The sequence below is a fragment of the Dermacentor variabilis genome, chromosome 8, assembly GCF_050947875.1.
Source record: "Dermacentor variabilis isolate Ectoservices chromosome 8, ASM5094787v1, whole genome shotgun sequence".
In the NCBI taxonomy this organism is placed as follows: Eukaryota; Metazoa; Arthropoda; class Arachnida; order Ixodida; family Ixodidae; genus Dermacentor; species Dermacentor variabilis.
In genome coordinates this window covers 94,292,436-94,306,395 of record NC_134575.1, presented here as the reverse complement: position 1 = coordinate 94,306,395, position 13,960 = coordinate 94,292,436, and the positions used below count along the sequence as shown (strand labels likewise).

The 13,960-nt window shown below is 48.6% G+C and overlaps 1 protein-coding gene across 1 annotated transcript in view; it reads right to left on the bottom strand.

The window, feature by feature from the left end:
• Positions 1-10,026, bottom strand: part of LOC142590416 (uncharacterized) — a 45,530-nt gene extending 35,504 nt beyond the window's left edge. Inside the window, exon 1 of the mRNA XM_075702513.1 lies at positions 9,946-10,026. The gene's annotated coding sequence lies outside the window, so the exon portion shown is untranslated. The remainder of the gene's footprint in view (positions 1-9,945) is intronic.
• Between the last annotated feature and the right edge of the window lie 3,934 nt (positions 10,027-13,960).

Genomic DNA, 13,960 nt, shown 5'->3' with positions numbered 1-13,960 from the left:
TAGCACCTGAGGTGTTTTCCGACGCTGGCAGCAATCACAGGCAGCAACATAGCGTCGGACGGAGCGAGCGAGACCAGCCCACTAGAAGCGGCGGCGGACGCGGTCATACGCGCGGGTTACCCCAAGATGTCCTGCAGTGGGTGCGTCATGCATCTCAAAGAGCAAGAACACAGTCAGTCGTAGATGTTTTGGCACGACAAGAAGATCAGATCCGTCAGGGAGGAAGTTCCTTCGGTACAGAATGCCGCCCTGGAGGACATATCGGCGAACGGATGCGTCGGTAGATGTAGAGCGCAGACGCTCGATGAGTGCTCGCAGCGATAGGTCTCGGTACTGCTCATCGGTGATGTTAGCGAAGGCAGACACAGAGAAGATGCCGTTGGTGGTACTACTGTTGGTGTCGTCAGGCTTGTCAACCGGGCAGCGAGACAGGCAGTCAGCGTCCTTATGTAGTCGGCCAGATTTGTAGGTGACAAAATACGATTATTGTTGGAGGCGTAAGGTCCAGCGACCAATGCTTCCTGTAGGATTTTTCAGTGAGCATAACCAGCAAAGCGCGTGATGGTCTGTGACAACGGAAAAGGGTCGGCCATATAAGTATGGGCGGAACTTCGCAACCGCCCAAACTAGGGCCAGCCAGAGAGAAGTGGTTCTTGTGGGAAAGGAGGAAAGGCTGGCACTATCTTCTGCAACCCATGCGGGAGCACGGCTCCTAGACAGCAGGGTGGGGGAGATGAGATCAAAAGAAAAAGAGAAAGAGAAATGTAGAGGGTCGTCCCAGCAGCTTCAGTGCAGCCCGGCCGGGAGGGCTCAGGAGCAGGCTGGAGGTACATAATATAGAAGGTGGCCCAGTAGAAGTGAAGTAGTGGCGCATCAGGAAGCCCGAGGTGGTGGGATGGCCGTGAGGCCATCCGTCTTTGTAGAAATTTTATATAGTCTTGCCGCCGAGAGCCCTGACGAGTCGTGGTACTCGACGACACTTAGGAAGGCCGGTAGCTGATTACGACAGGGGAAGAGGATATCTTCCTGTCGTGAACATGGGAGACCCAGGTGGTGGAACTCTTGCAGAAGTCGGCCGCGGTGCTGCAGGTGAGCAGGGCCGGCCAGCAGGAGGTGCTCCAGAGTCTCTGGTTCACCACAAGAGGCACAGACTGGCGAGGTAGCTTTCCCAAGGCGGTGTCGGCGGGCTGCCGTCCAGTAGCAACCAATTGGCAGTCGGAGCAGCAACGAGGCATCGCTTCGTAGGTGGCCGTGCTGTGGAAGAGGACGTGGAGGCCGGCCCAGGGATACCCGTTTTTCTGGGTGGCAGTTGATGATGTGCCGGCGCAGCCTGTGTCTCGAGAAGTCTGCGGCCATTACAGTAGGGCTGAGGGGGACGCTTGAGTGGTGGGCACTTTTTGCAAGTGTGTTAGACACTCACGTGGGCCACGTGGGCCACGTTTTTGCAAGTGTGTTAGACACTCACGTGGGCCACTCACGTGGGCCAAGTGGGCCAGACACTCACGCTAAGTGATGGAAAAGTTGCGCTCCGAGGGTGAGAGGAGCCCGCTGGCGTAGGCGATAACACGGTCGTTGCCGCGCTGGCGTTGTGCCAGAACTGCGCCAATTCCGTGACCGCTGGCATAAGTACGGACTTCGGTAGGCTCAAGAGGATTGAAATGGTCCAGAACTGGAGGCGTGAGAAAGTTGATTAAATGCGAAAATGCAGAGGCCTCGTTATCGCCCCACTGAAAAGGCGCGTCTTTTTTCAGAAGCTCGCTTAGTGGTCAGGCTATGGCCGCGAAATTTTTCATGAAACGGCGGAAGTACGAACAAAGGCCGATGAAGCGGCGCACATCCTTGACACAAATTGGAACAAGGAAGAGCGTAACCGCATGGATCTTGCCTGGGTCAGGTGGCACTCCGTTCGCGTCAACGAGATACCCAAGGACAGTTATCTGGCGACGGCCGAATCGGCACTTCGACGCGTTGAGTTGCAGACCCGCTCGACGAAAAATGTCCAGAACTGCTGGAAGGCGTTCGAGGTGCGTAGCGAACGTTGGGGAGAATACCATAACGTCGTCCAAGTACCACAGGCACGTGGACCAGTTGAAACCGTGGAGAAGGGAGTCCATCATGGGTTCAAATGTGGCAGGAGTATTACATAGGATGAATGGCATCACTTTGAATTGATAAAGACCGTCGGCTGTGACAGAGGCAGTCTTTTCGCGGTCGAGATCGTCCACGGCAATCTGCCAGTAGCCGGAGCGAACGTCAATAGAGGAGAAGTAGCGAGCACAGTGGAGGCAGTCAAGGGGGTCATCAATGCGAGGTAGGGGATACACGTCCTTTTTGGTAACCCTGTTAAGGTGCCGATAATCCACGCAAAAGCGCCATGAGCCATCCTTCTTTTTTACCCGTGCAACAGGTGACGCCCATGAACTAAATGACGGTTCAATAACGTTCTTGGCAAGTATTTTGCGAACTTCTGCGTGAATAACTTGACGCTTAGCCGGTGACACTTGATACGGGCGGCGATGAATAGGAGGGGCACCGCCGGTACCCTTGCGATGTTTAACAGTTGTAGTTTGGACCAAAGGACGATCGTTAAGGTAAAAAATATTGTGGTAGGAAAACAGAACGCGATAGAGCTCAGGAGCGTGCTCGGACGGCACGTCGGGCGCAATCATCTTCTGTAAGTCGGCGATCGTACAAGTTGCCGACTGCGATGGTAGAGGAGGATCGGCTGAATTGTCGTCTACTGCGATAGATGCTACTGAGTGATCCTCCAATGAGCAAAGCTGGGTCAGAGACATCCCGCGTGACAGCACTTGTGTCGTCAAGCCCAAATTGACCACTGGCAGGCAGACGCAATTCGCCGTAATAGATAAAACTATATGAGGTACGTTGAATACCGTGTGGAAGGAGGACGTGTTGCATAGGAGCGGCGATGTAGTCACCATCGGGGACTGGTGGGGATGACGCTAAGTCAACGTAAGACAGTGCCGAAGATGGCAAGCGAACCAAGTCGACGGAGCTGAGGCGGCTACGGTGGGGTTCAGCGGGATCCAGAACGGGTAGGTCAAGGCGGAGAGTATTGGCGGAGCAATCGATGAGAGCAGAATGTGCGGAGAGGAAGTCTAAGCCGAGGATGATGGCGTGGGGACAGTCGGCGATGACTGTGAATAGCACGATAGTGGAGCGATCGGCGAAGGAGACGCGGGCACCAGGCATACCAATTACGGGGGCTGTTCCGCCATCGGCGACACGGACAACAGGCGTCGTGGCGGGCTTTATTATTTTCTTCAGGCGGTTACGAAAGTGAGTGCTCATTACCGACAAATGCGCCCCAGTGTGTATAAGAGCAGGTACAGAAACACGGCCGACTTGCACGTCAAGAAAGTTCAGATGAGTGGGCAACGTCAGTACAGGTTTTGGCGGCGTAGGGAGACATACAGCGTCACCTCGAGGCGCTGCACCGTCTAGTTTTCGGGCTGGGAGCGGCGCCCGAAGGGAGTCGGCGAAAAGGAGCGACGGGGCTGAGGAGAGGGAGATTGTCGTCGCTGGGGCGAAGGCGAACGAGAATAGGGGCGGTTCGGCGCAGGATAATCAGTGGCGGCATTATGGGAGCGTGCGACATAGGGACGACAAGGGCCACGTGAGGGGCGAGAGTAGGCATTATAAGGAGAGCGGGTCGGGGAACTCCAGCGACTGTGACAGTGCCTAGAAATGTGCCTGTTTCGATGGCAGTAAAAACAAGTGGGCTTGTCGTCAGCAGTGCGCAATTCAGATGGGTCGCAGAAACGTGGTGAGTAATAAGATGCGGGACGGGGCGGGGTCGATGGAACCGGGTGGTTATCAGGGCGATGGGCCGAGCAGATGGTGTGAAGACCCATGTTTGCGAATGCCAACTGCCTGGATCAGGGAAACCGTGACTGCAGGTGCGTTGGAGGAGCTGGAGTCGAAGCGAGCCGGACAGGCGAGGCGGCCTCGATCTTACGCCGGACGATCCTGGTAACATCGACAGTGTTGTTGGGACGACCCGCCGTGGTTGCTCAGTGGCTATGGTGTTGGGCTGCTGAGCACGAGGTCGCGGGATCGAATCCCGGCCACGGCGGCCGCATTTCGATGGGGGCGAAATGCGAAAACACCCGTGTGCTTAGATTTAGGTGCACGTTAAAGAACCCCAGGTGGTCAAAATTTCCGGAGTCCTCCACTACGGCGTGCCTCATAATCAGAAAGTGGTTTTGGCACGTAAAACCCCAAATATTATTGTTGGGACGAGGAGCGTCGGCACAGGATGATGTCGATGGGGTGTTGGGCAGATGGGCAAACTGCTTGTCGATACGTCGGCTTTCAGCGAGTTCCAGGCGGGGACACTCTTTTATAACTGCATCCACCGTCGCCACGTTGTTGAAAACGAGCAAGTTGAAGGCGTTATCGGCAATGCCTTTGAGGATGTGGGAAACCTTGTCGGACTCAGTCATGTGTGCGTCAACTTGGCGAAACAGAGCCAAGAATTCCTGAATGTACGTGGCGTAGGACTGCGTTGACATCTGCACACGGCCGGATAACGCCTTCTGCGCGGCAAGTTGGTGACCGTAGGGGTTGCCGAACAAGTTTCGGAGCTCTTGCTTAAGCGAATCCCAGCTGGTGAGCTCCTCTTCGTGCGCCCGAAACCAAAATCGAGGTGTGCCACCGAGGTGAAAGGCTACGTTGGCGAGCATGATAGTAGGTTCCCACCGGTTATTGCGGCTGGCGTGTTCGTACAGGCTGAACCAGTCCTCGGCGTCTTCCCCATCTTTGCCCGTGAATACGCCAGGGTCACGGGGAGCGGGGAGAGTGATGTATGTAGGTCGTCGAAGTGGCAGCAGGTGTCGGAGTCGGCTGAGTCGATTTGCCATCGCCGGGAGGCATGAAGGAAGGCTCCACGTACCGTCCACTGCGAAGCTCAGTCACGAGGTGCAGGGAACGTCCACCTCCACCAGATGTGTTACTGATGAAGATGCAGACGAAAAGCTATATACAAGTATATTTACAAGGGAATACGCCGCACTTGGCCAAGAGGCAACAGGCCGCGCTAGCCTCTAATCGTCGTCGCCGTCTTCACACTGCTCGCAAGTAATGTTCCGTGGCAATATATATATATATGTGTGTGTGTGTGTGTGTGTGTGTGTGTGTGTGTGTGTGTGCAGAGTTAGTGAATGAGTAAAAGCTTTGTTCAAATTAAATAATATGCTCGGGGCCGCGATTCTAGGGCCCCACTGACACGAGTGGCTCGCTGGGCTTCTTGGTCTAGAACAGCTAATTGGATCTCCCGGCCCTCGTCCGTAATCCATGCCTCCCACTGCCTATTCATTATTTGTGGATTTTTGTGTATCATGGGGCTGTCTATGTGCGGAGGCTTCTTGGGGCAGTCCCATGTAATGCGGTTTAGTGTGTGTTTGTCTGTGTGCCTGTGTTCCACGGGCACTCTTCGGTGAACCTCGCGGGGTTTATGGCGCAGGTTGGGATATGGATTGGTTTGAATTCTGGCGCCATTTCCTCTCCTGATGGCTTTTAAATTCGAGTTAAGATGACCAAAAGGTCTCTGCTCGTGTCACGAGAGGATGCCACGAGAATTCGGTGGAAGGTTTTCGTTGGGCCATGCCATTGTTTAGGAGGTTTATTCATCGAGCCATACGGTCTCCTGTCTTGTTTCCTGCCAGTTGGTCGTGTGCCAGACGCCACATGATAGTGTGGTGCACTTTCAGTTGATTGCCTAAAATGTTGATTATCGATTGGGGGTGCCGTTCCATTCAGAAACAGGTGGCAGGTAGTATATACACAGAGTTTATGCGAAAGTACCAGCGAAGCTCCTTATATTGTCATGTTGTTGTTCTAGAAAATAAGACACTGTTGGATTACTGAGTTAAGAACATCACTGTTTTTTTATTGGGCGAACTTGTGCCCCGTAAAAGCTGTAACACTGATAGCAGAACGACAGGGTGAGTGCAGTCCCTGATAGCCGAAATGGGATCGTGTGGGCTATTTATACGTGGCCTTCCGCACGTTCCAACGTATTCGCTTACTGGTGGAACCATAGAAGCAATAGAAAGCGCGATTAGGCATGATTATGCTGAGCGACTCTGTGCGGGTGCTCTCGGGAAAGTGGCTGCGCTGGCGTTTGGTGCATGTCGCGTTTTCGATCGCTATAAAGTGCGCCATGCGGTGACGACGTAGTTTGGCGACGTAAGAGCTCAAGATCGTGTCTGATATTCCTTGACGCCGCTAGCCACCGAAGTGCTCGTTTACGCACATGCAGCAATGGCCTTGCTTGCTTGCTATGGCTGTCGGTGCTTCGACCTTCAAGCCAAACTCTAATTAATAAAAGATTCTGCCCATTTATGGACTGGTACTTGTGAATGTGCAATGAAGCCGCAAGAGTTTCTGAGAAACAACGTTTCACTTTAGTATTGTGACCAATTTCTCTGCATGAGTGAGAATGAAACAGATTATGGCTCTCAAGTACAGCACTAAAATTTGAGTGGGACTTCTGCAAAACGTGCTGAAAATTAAAAAAATTCAAATAGGAATTAAATTATATGTGCAATTTATCCGCTATGGATGGTTTATGGATGCAAGTTGCAGAACAGCGACGTATGTTTTTGGTGCAGAGCTACGGATTCGCAAACTTCGTACTTCCATTTTTTTTCGAAAAAACGAATCTTCGGCAATATTTATTTAGTTATTTATTTATTTTACTTATTTATACTTACTGCAACCCTAGAGGGTCGTCGCAGAAGTGCGGTACGAAATTTAGGGTGCCACACACACAGCACAAGGGGGTACACAAGTCAAAGGTACAAGGCCCACAGCAAAGCACTAGTGAACGAAATATGAAAAATAATACGGACATAAAAAAAGATGTAGCGCTTCCATCAGGCACGTAAACTGAACTTTTTTTCTCTGCAATGCATCAGATGCAATAAAATACGCCAAGGAGTTATCTTAGGAAAGGATTTCGGAAGTATATGTTGCTGTGCTAGTCGGTTCATATTGCTGAGTTGACCATAAGTATGTTCGCTTGGCGCAAACAAGACTGAAAGGAAGAAGAAGAGTGCCATTTTTTTTAACAAGGCGCTCCACTTGTTGCTTTCCAACCATCCTTGTTTGCGCCAAGCGATCATATTTATGGTCTACTTAGCGTTTCCGAGTTTTACATATATTAGAAAAGGTACCGTAGGAGTTGGAGCCAAGCTAAAGCATCCTTGTAAATATTGCTTCTCGCAGAATCTTTTCGTCTTCGCGGCAATAAAAAAAGCTCTGGTCAGCATTGTTCCCACGTTATTTAGACCTTGGATTCCTCGGGGTCGTTGGGCTCAGGCGAGCAACGGATGACCCGACGTTCGAATGGAAGTAACGCGGTGAGCTTGCCCAGATTATCAACAAGCGAAAGTGCACTAGGGTGGCTGGCAGTGGCCGCGAACGACAAATTTCAAGAGAGACACGATATTACGTTGTCTGATCGAAATCACGTAGAACTAGAAAAGTATTTGAATTAATATTATGTTGCCGATATTAAAAACTACATGAATAGAGCGACACTCGCTGCAAGGAGAGTTCCTTAGACTGTACTCAGTTGCCCAAAGTATATTTCGTGCAACACTGCCAAGAGGTCAACTGAAGACATTTAGGCGCAGCTCATTACATTTTTCAAGAGGCGAAGATGTGCCTAAATGCGGAGTCGCTTGCAAGATTTTGTTGCTGCCCGAAAGTATGCAGACATTTAGGACGAATCATTGATGTGTCACTTTGCTAAGCATTGTGCATCACTAATTTTATTGGGAAAGAATGTAATAAATTTTAAAGACGTTTTAATTTATTGAAATAGAAAAAGGAATTCTGGAGTACTCATCCACAAATTATTTACTGTGTTGAGGCACTGCGCAACGTACTATTGAGCTGTAGCATTTCTTTTTCATTATTTATTTAAGCGAGTGAAACATTCTTTCGTAGTTTATCTCATAACTAGACCAGGTATATAAGTTTATACTGACTATTTATTTTTCTTAGATAAATACGGTCAGGCTACACGGACGCTGGAAAATTTTGCTGTATTAGTGAAAGGGATGTGCTAATAAAAACAGAATCAAAGAAATTTTATTCTCCTCACCCATTTTTCGTTCGAATTATATTTTCAAGGGTTAAGTCGCACAACCCTCATTTTCACTGCGGTGTATGTTTCAATAGCACTAGGCGAGAACCATGTGATTTCGCGCGAACAAACAAACTTATCATATGCGAAATTAACAAAAAAAACTACAATGTCTAGGCTGTAAATGCACTGCGCTTCAAAAACTACGCAATAAAACTACAGCTGACGGAACCTGAGTTTGGTGATATTGCAAAATAAGGATGCCTAAATTGTGAGCTGAAAAAGTGGGACCATCTTAATGAAGTGGAATAAAGCAATAAAAAGTGGCATGATCTGTCTGGCAATAAGATTGCACTTGAGGGTCACCACAGCGGGTCACCAATTGCTGTGTAAAGAAAAAGGCTTCGAGTGGCCGTGTGTTATGGTATTCCTGAAAACCAATATGCCGGCTTATTTAAATATTATTTTCCGCCAAGTTTATTGGATCGAGTTCCATCGCTGTATGTGGCAATCGCTCAATGTGATTAAACAGTGAAATGAAATGGCTAGAGCTGCGTACGGGAGTTTTCTCCTGTGCCTTCACTATAACTGCCACACAACTATTTCGAAGTGTAGTACTGTCGTTCATATCACACTTTAAGGTATCAGCATAGTCACCAATGAATTTGTTTCGGTTTTCTGACGCATTACTTTAGCGCAACATCTAATGCTGTAGAATCCGATTGTTGATAATATTCTTCTGCTTCTTTTTTTTTTTACATCCTCCTCCCAAAACAATAAAGAGGAGTTGTGCAATTATCGGTGGAAGTTTCCAGCTTTGTCGCTTCATGTTTTCCTTTCTTTCCATTCTATATGTGTTTTCATATCAAATTATTGGATAATCTGTGCGTGTTCGGCTAGTAATAAAATGAAATTATTCTTTTTTTCCCATTTGCATAGTGTGGCCAAGAAGAGGGGACCCAGGGCAAGACGCTGCTTTGTTCAGTCTGAAGACCACCCGGCGCCATTGATTACATGACAGCATCTTCACGAAAAGCGAAGACTCGACCTAACTTCGTATAGGCAGAAGCACTAATTGGTCTAATCCAATCACGCTGGGCCGGAAGCTTTCGGGCCTGGGCTGGGCACGGGCCAAGTTTAAGTCAGCGGGCCGGGCACGGGCGGACCAACGCGTGGCACTTTCGAGCTCGGGTGGGGCCCGGGACTGAATAGCCGCGTTCTGTGTTGTAGGATTGAGTGCATGAATACCCGGGAAATTAGGACATTAAATAGCTTAGAAAGGCTGGTAACGATTTATGGCCAACTCAATTTAAAGATCTCATCATAATTGTTCAGACAGCATAGTAGTCATTAAAGGACGATAGAGAATGCTCTAAAATCCCAATTATCCCAAGCATCAATTAATAAGTTTTATGTTTAAGAAGGGGACACTGACGGCGTTTAGGCAGGGTAAAATATGACGGTATGCTGAAACATTGATCTCATCGCGCACGATCTACTGCAGCACCGCAAACTCCCCAGGATGAGTTGGTGCGCTAGTTGGTTATACATGTCTACTGAATCACAGCGCCAAATAAATCGACAGTTTCAGTAAATCACACGATAAAATGACGGCGCTTTGTGGTGTCTTCACTCTGTTACTCCATGTCGTTTTCCTGTAAGCTGTGATACAACAGACGCGAAGTCCTGCCTTACCGCTATAACACAACGCGAATCACGCGGAGCTAGACCATTTTCTTAACAACGGCCTAGGTAGAAAAGTAACCTAATAATCTACGCGTACGATCATCTGTAATAAAGAGAAGCGCAACATACAAAGCGCAGCTCACCGAAATATGTCGGTCGCTGTGTTGCTGTGGCGGTGTTCCTGCGATGAGTGCGCTGCAGCGGTCGTGCGAGACCTGGGGAAATGAAAGGATCAGTCATTGCATCGGTATCAGAAGGAGCCACGTTATCACGCGGAAAAGTGTCGCCGCTGTCACGCGTCTATGCGATAACGCCAAGAGTCGCGCACCCGTGGAATGCTCAAGCAGCCGCACGGGCTTGTCACAAGCGGCACCGCTAAGCGATTCGAATTCGGTACTATGTGAAAATTCAAAGCATTGTGTTCAGTGGAGCTGGTTGGTTCATCTTTAGAATAAAAACAGGAACAGCGCAACACGGGACGAGCGAGTAACGAGCACAGGACCGAGCGCTAACTAACAGAACTAACAGCTAACAGAAGCAGCATTTGCTTCTGCAAATAAAGCATTTGCGTTTTGCTCTTGCAAATAAAGCATTTCGATGCGAGTCAGCGCTCTGTCCTGTGCTCTTTACCCGCTCGTCCCGTGTTGCGCTGTTCCTGTTCTTATATTAAAGTTAACAGCTGTTTCCGAGGAAAGCTTTCTCTGCCTCTTCGATTATCCCGTTGCTGCTGTCTTGCGCCGATAGAAGGGGTTGTTGTGAGTATAGTAGCCTAGGTTACTGGGAGCGTTAAGCCTCTGCGGTGAGCAACCAGCCGAGGTGTTGCTGTGCTAAACCGGACAGAGTTGCTGTATATGCACCGTTTAAGTGGTATGCATTTACAATGAGTGTAAACCTCTTGAAGTGCGCATCTGCTTGGTGAGTGCTACAGCTGAAGCACCTTGTTTAGATCCACACCACGGTGAAGTAAAACTCATTGCGTAGCACGTGGTTGCACAAAGGAAAGCAAGCGTTTGTGTATTGTCCTACGTATCGTATCGTCACAGTTACTTGTATGTTTTCGGGCTTCCCACGACATAGTCTCGCAGAAGGGCGGCAGTTGCAGTCCAGCTTCCTGCACATGGTTCCGCGCAAACTCAGAATCACATAACACGGTGGGGTCAGACGTGATCAATGAAAAAATGACCTACAGTGGCAAGGGGAGGGTATGAGGAAACGGAAAGGCAGGGATATATTGTGCAAAAACATATAAAATGGCCTTCTCTCAGTGGAACGGTTTTCTTTATCAGACAACATTTATTGTTTAAACTGAATGCAATGCCTTCTTCGGTGAGTTGCCACCACTCTTTCGTATTCCGCAAGCATTTTTCTAGCTTCTTTCGCAGGCCCATGTCGGAGATGGTTCAAACTTCATGTATGAGGCATTAATAGTTTATCTTAGAATAAACGATCTGTCTTTTGCCATATTACTTTCATCAGGTTACAATTCAAGCCAACGGCATGACTGAAGTTTCACAGCTTGCAAAACGCGTAATAAATGCTTCAATTACTCTTCTTTTCCTAGAGCGGCCGGACATTGAATTTGATTAACAAAGGTGCAAGTGTTGCAACTTTCTGCATCTACGTTGATGTCATGTTTGCTGTTATGGTTGTCCTGCACTTACGTCGTTATCCTCTCGTCTACTCAGTGAGCTATCTTTTTATGTATTTGTAATGCTGACGTGCTTCTTTTGGTGTGAAATGTCCGATTGTGTGCATTTTTTTCTTGTTTGTACAGTGTGTTAGAACTCTGAATTTGTAGTAGATATGTACTTGTTCTCCTAACATCCAAAAGGTCTGCCTTAGTTATATCCCCCACGCCAATTTCTCATAAATGTCTTGCGGCTCTGGCTCGTTCCTACGCCAATTCAATCATGAACACGGACTGTAGTCTCGTAAACAAATAAATATTATTGCGACAGCAACTATATGGAAACTCGAGGCGCACTTCTGTCGTCACCGTCGCCGTTCCGCGTAACATCCAAGGGCGATAAATTTGTCGCCGCGCGCCGTAACCTGTAAGTGCGAGTGAAAGAGGGCGAGGGTGAGCCGGCGATCGTTGCTCAAATCTCGCGTGCGCAACGAAGCGCTCCGTGTTCCGTTGGGCGCAAGGCTCCGGGGAGAGGGTAGGGAGGAGACGTTCTCCTCCGGGCGGCCGGGGCGGGCGCGCACTGCCTCCTGGGGCGCCTAGAATAGGCATCTCGAAATCCAACTGAGACGCGTACAGGGAGCGCCCATTGCTGTGTTTTCGCGGCTTAGCTAGCGTTGGATGCGAGAAGCAGCACGAAGGTCAATTCGCTCGCTCGTGCTGCCGCCTTCCCTCACTCCGACGTTTTTAGATCGAGTGTACGCGTTCATCGAGTGAGATGTGTTCATGATTGCTTGTGCGCACGTGACACCACGCTTGTTAATTTATTTAGTCTGGCTATGTTTACACGTTTGTACGGCCGATAAAACCACTATCCTTACTTCGTATAGCTGTGCACAAATTTTCTATTGCAATCGATGCATCGTCTTTCGGGTGAAACTGAGACTTTATAAATACTTATTAGTGCAGTCTAAAATAATTGTGACGCTCATCCCACTCCCTTCATGTGAGGCTGTCTAGGGCGCGAGCATAGTTCATTGAATGGCCGGAAGCTATAGAAGGTGATAAGGCGATTTGGTGCGTGAGTTTGGTATGAGCGTGCCAAGCATTGAAATGGAAAAAGAAACAAAAAGAAGCACCAATCGGCCGTATGCAGGGGTTGCAAAGGCAGAGGGAGACGATGAAAGAAAAGGACATGGGACAGCAGCGTGGAGCGGAGGAGACACCTCGGCGGTTCCAAGAAGCCAAGGCGGCTAAAGATTCAAATTCGAGCTTGAGAGCTGCTCGGACCCGGGCAAACGAGTTCTCTCCTGAGCCGGTTGTGTACTTTGCAACATGTCGTCCCTTTGTGGGAGTCTGCCGCTTGAATGTCGGTGACCGCTCTTCGTACGCGGAGCGTATGGGGGCGCTGAAATCACGGCGCGCAAGCGTACATGTTAAGGGCATATTTTTGTATTTCGTGTGCATCTGCAGTAAGCGGATAAAAACTAATGCCTACAAGATAGAAAGTTGAAAACTCTTTAATCGCACATTTTGGAAAACGCCCTACAACTTTATATTGGGAATTTTATGCATCAATACGTTCCTTCCGAATTTGGTTAAGTAATCTTGACTAATTATGCAATTAACGAAATATAAAAAATAGTGTCATTTACCGCATACAATAGTCACCAATATGCATTTGGCCGCGTCGGCTTAGAGTACATCGGTATATCTTTTGAACTCTCGCGGAAGTTAGCTGAAACACCCTATATATATATATATATATATATATATATATATATATATCAACGAGAAGAAGAAATGGGGTTAACCGAGGGGCCCGATTTTTATTAGTCATATCATAAGAAGCCAATAAACACTGACACAAAGGACTACATAGGGGTAATTACTTGTGCTTAATAACTGGAACAAAGAAACCATAAAATAATGGAAATTAAAATGGATGAAAAAAACAACTTGCCGCAGGTGGGAACCGAACCCACAACCTTAGCATTTCGCGTGCGATGCTCTACCAATTGAGCTACCGCGGCGCTGTTTCCCAATCCACTTTCTTGGGTATTTATGTGTCCTAATAGAACCCTGGGAGTGTTAGCCAGCGCCACCACTCACAGGCCTTGGAAACTCTTTAGGTCTGTGAGTGGTGGCGCTGGTTCAGTGAACTTCAGGTTAGCTTTTCCAGCACGGTTATTAGCCGGCATCATAATATTATTTCGTTCAAACGTGCTTTTTATTCGCTGCTGTCAAAATGCTACCAACACTGTTGGGAACGGAAGATGCAGACTTATGCTCATTCGCTAACGGTGAGCAATCACGAATAACACTCAAATGGTCAGCCTGTCGAATCATGCGCCGGCAATACGGTACACGAGTCAAAGCTTCGTGTGAAATGTAAATACCCCACCACTTCCCATCGTTCCTTGACCTCCTCGGACGCCAAATGTTATCGTTCGTGTGACAACCCTAAATGACGTGATAAATCCCAAGTGTTGATCCTTGTATTTCGCCTTTTTGTCTTCTTATCTGCTTGGTTT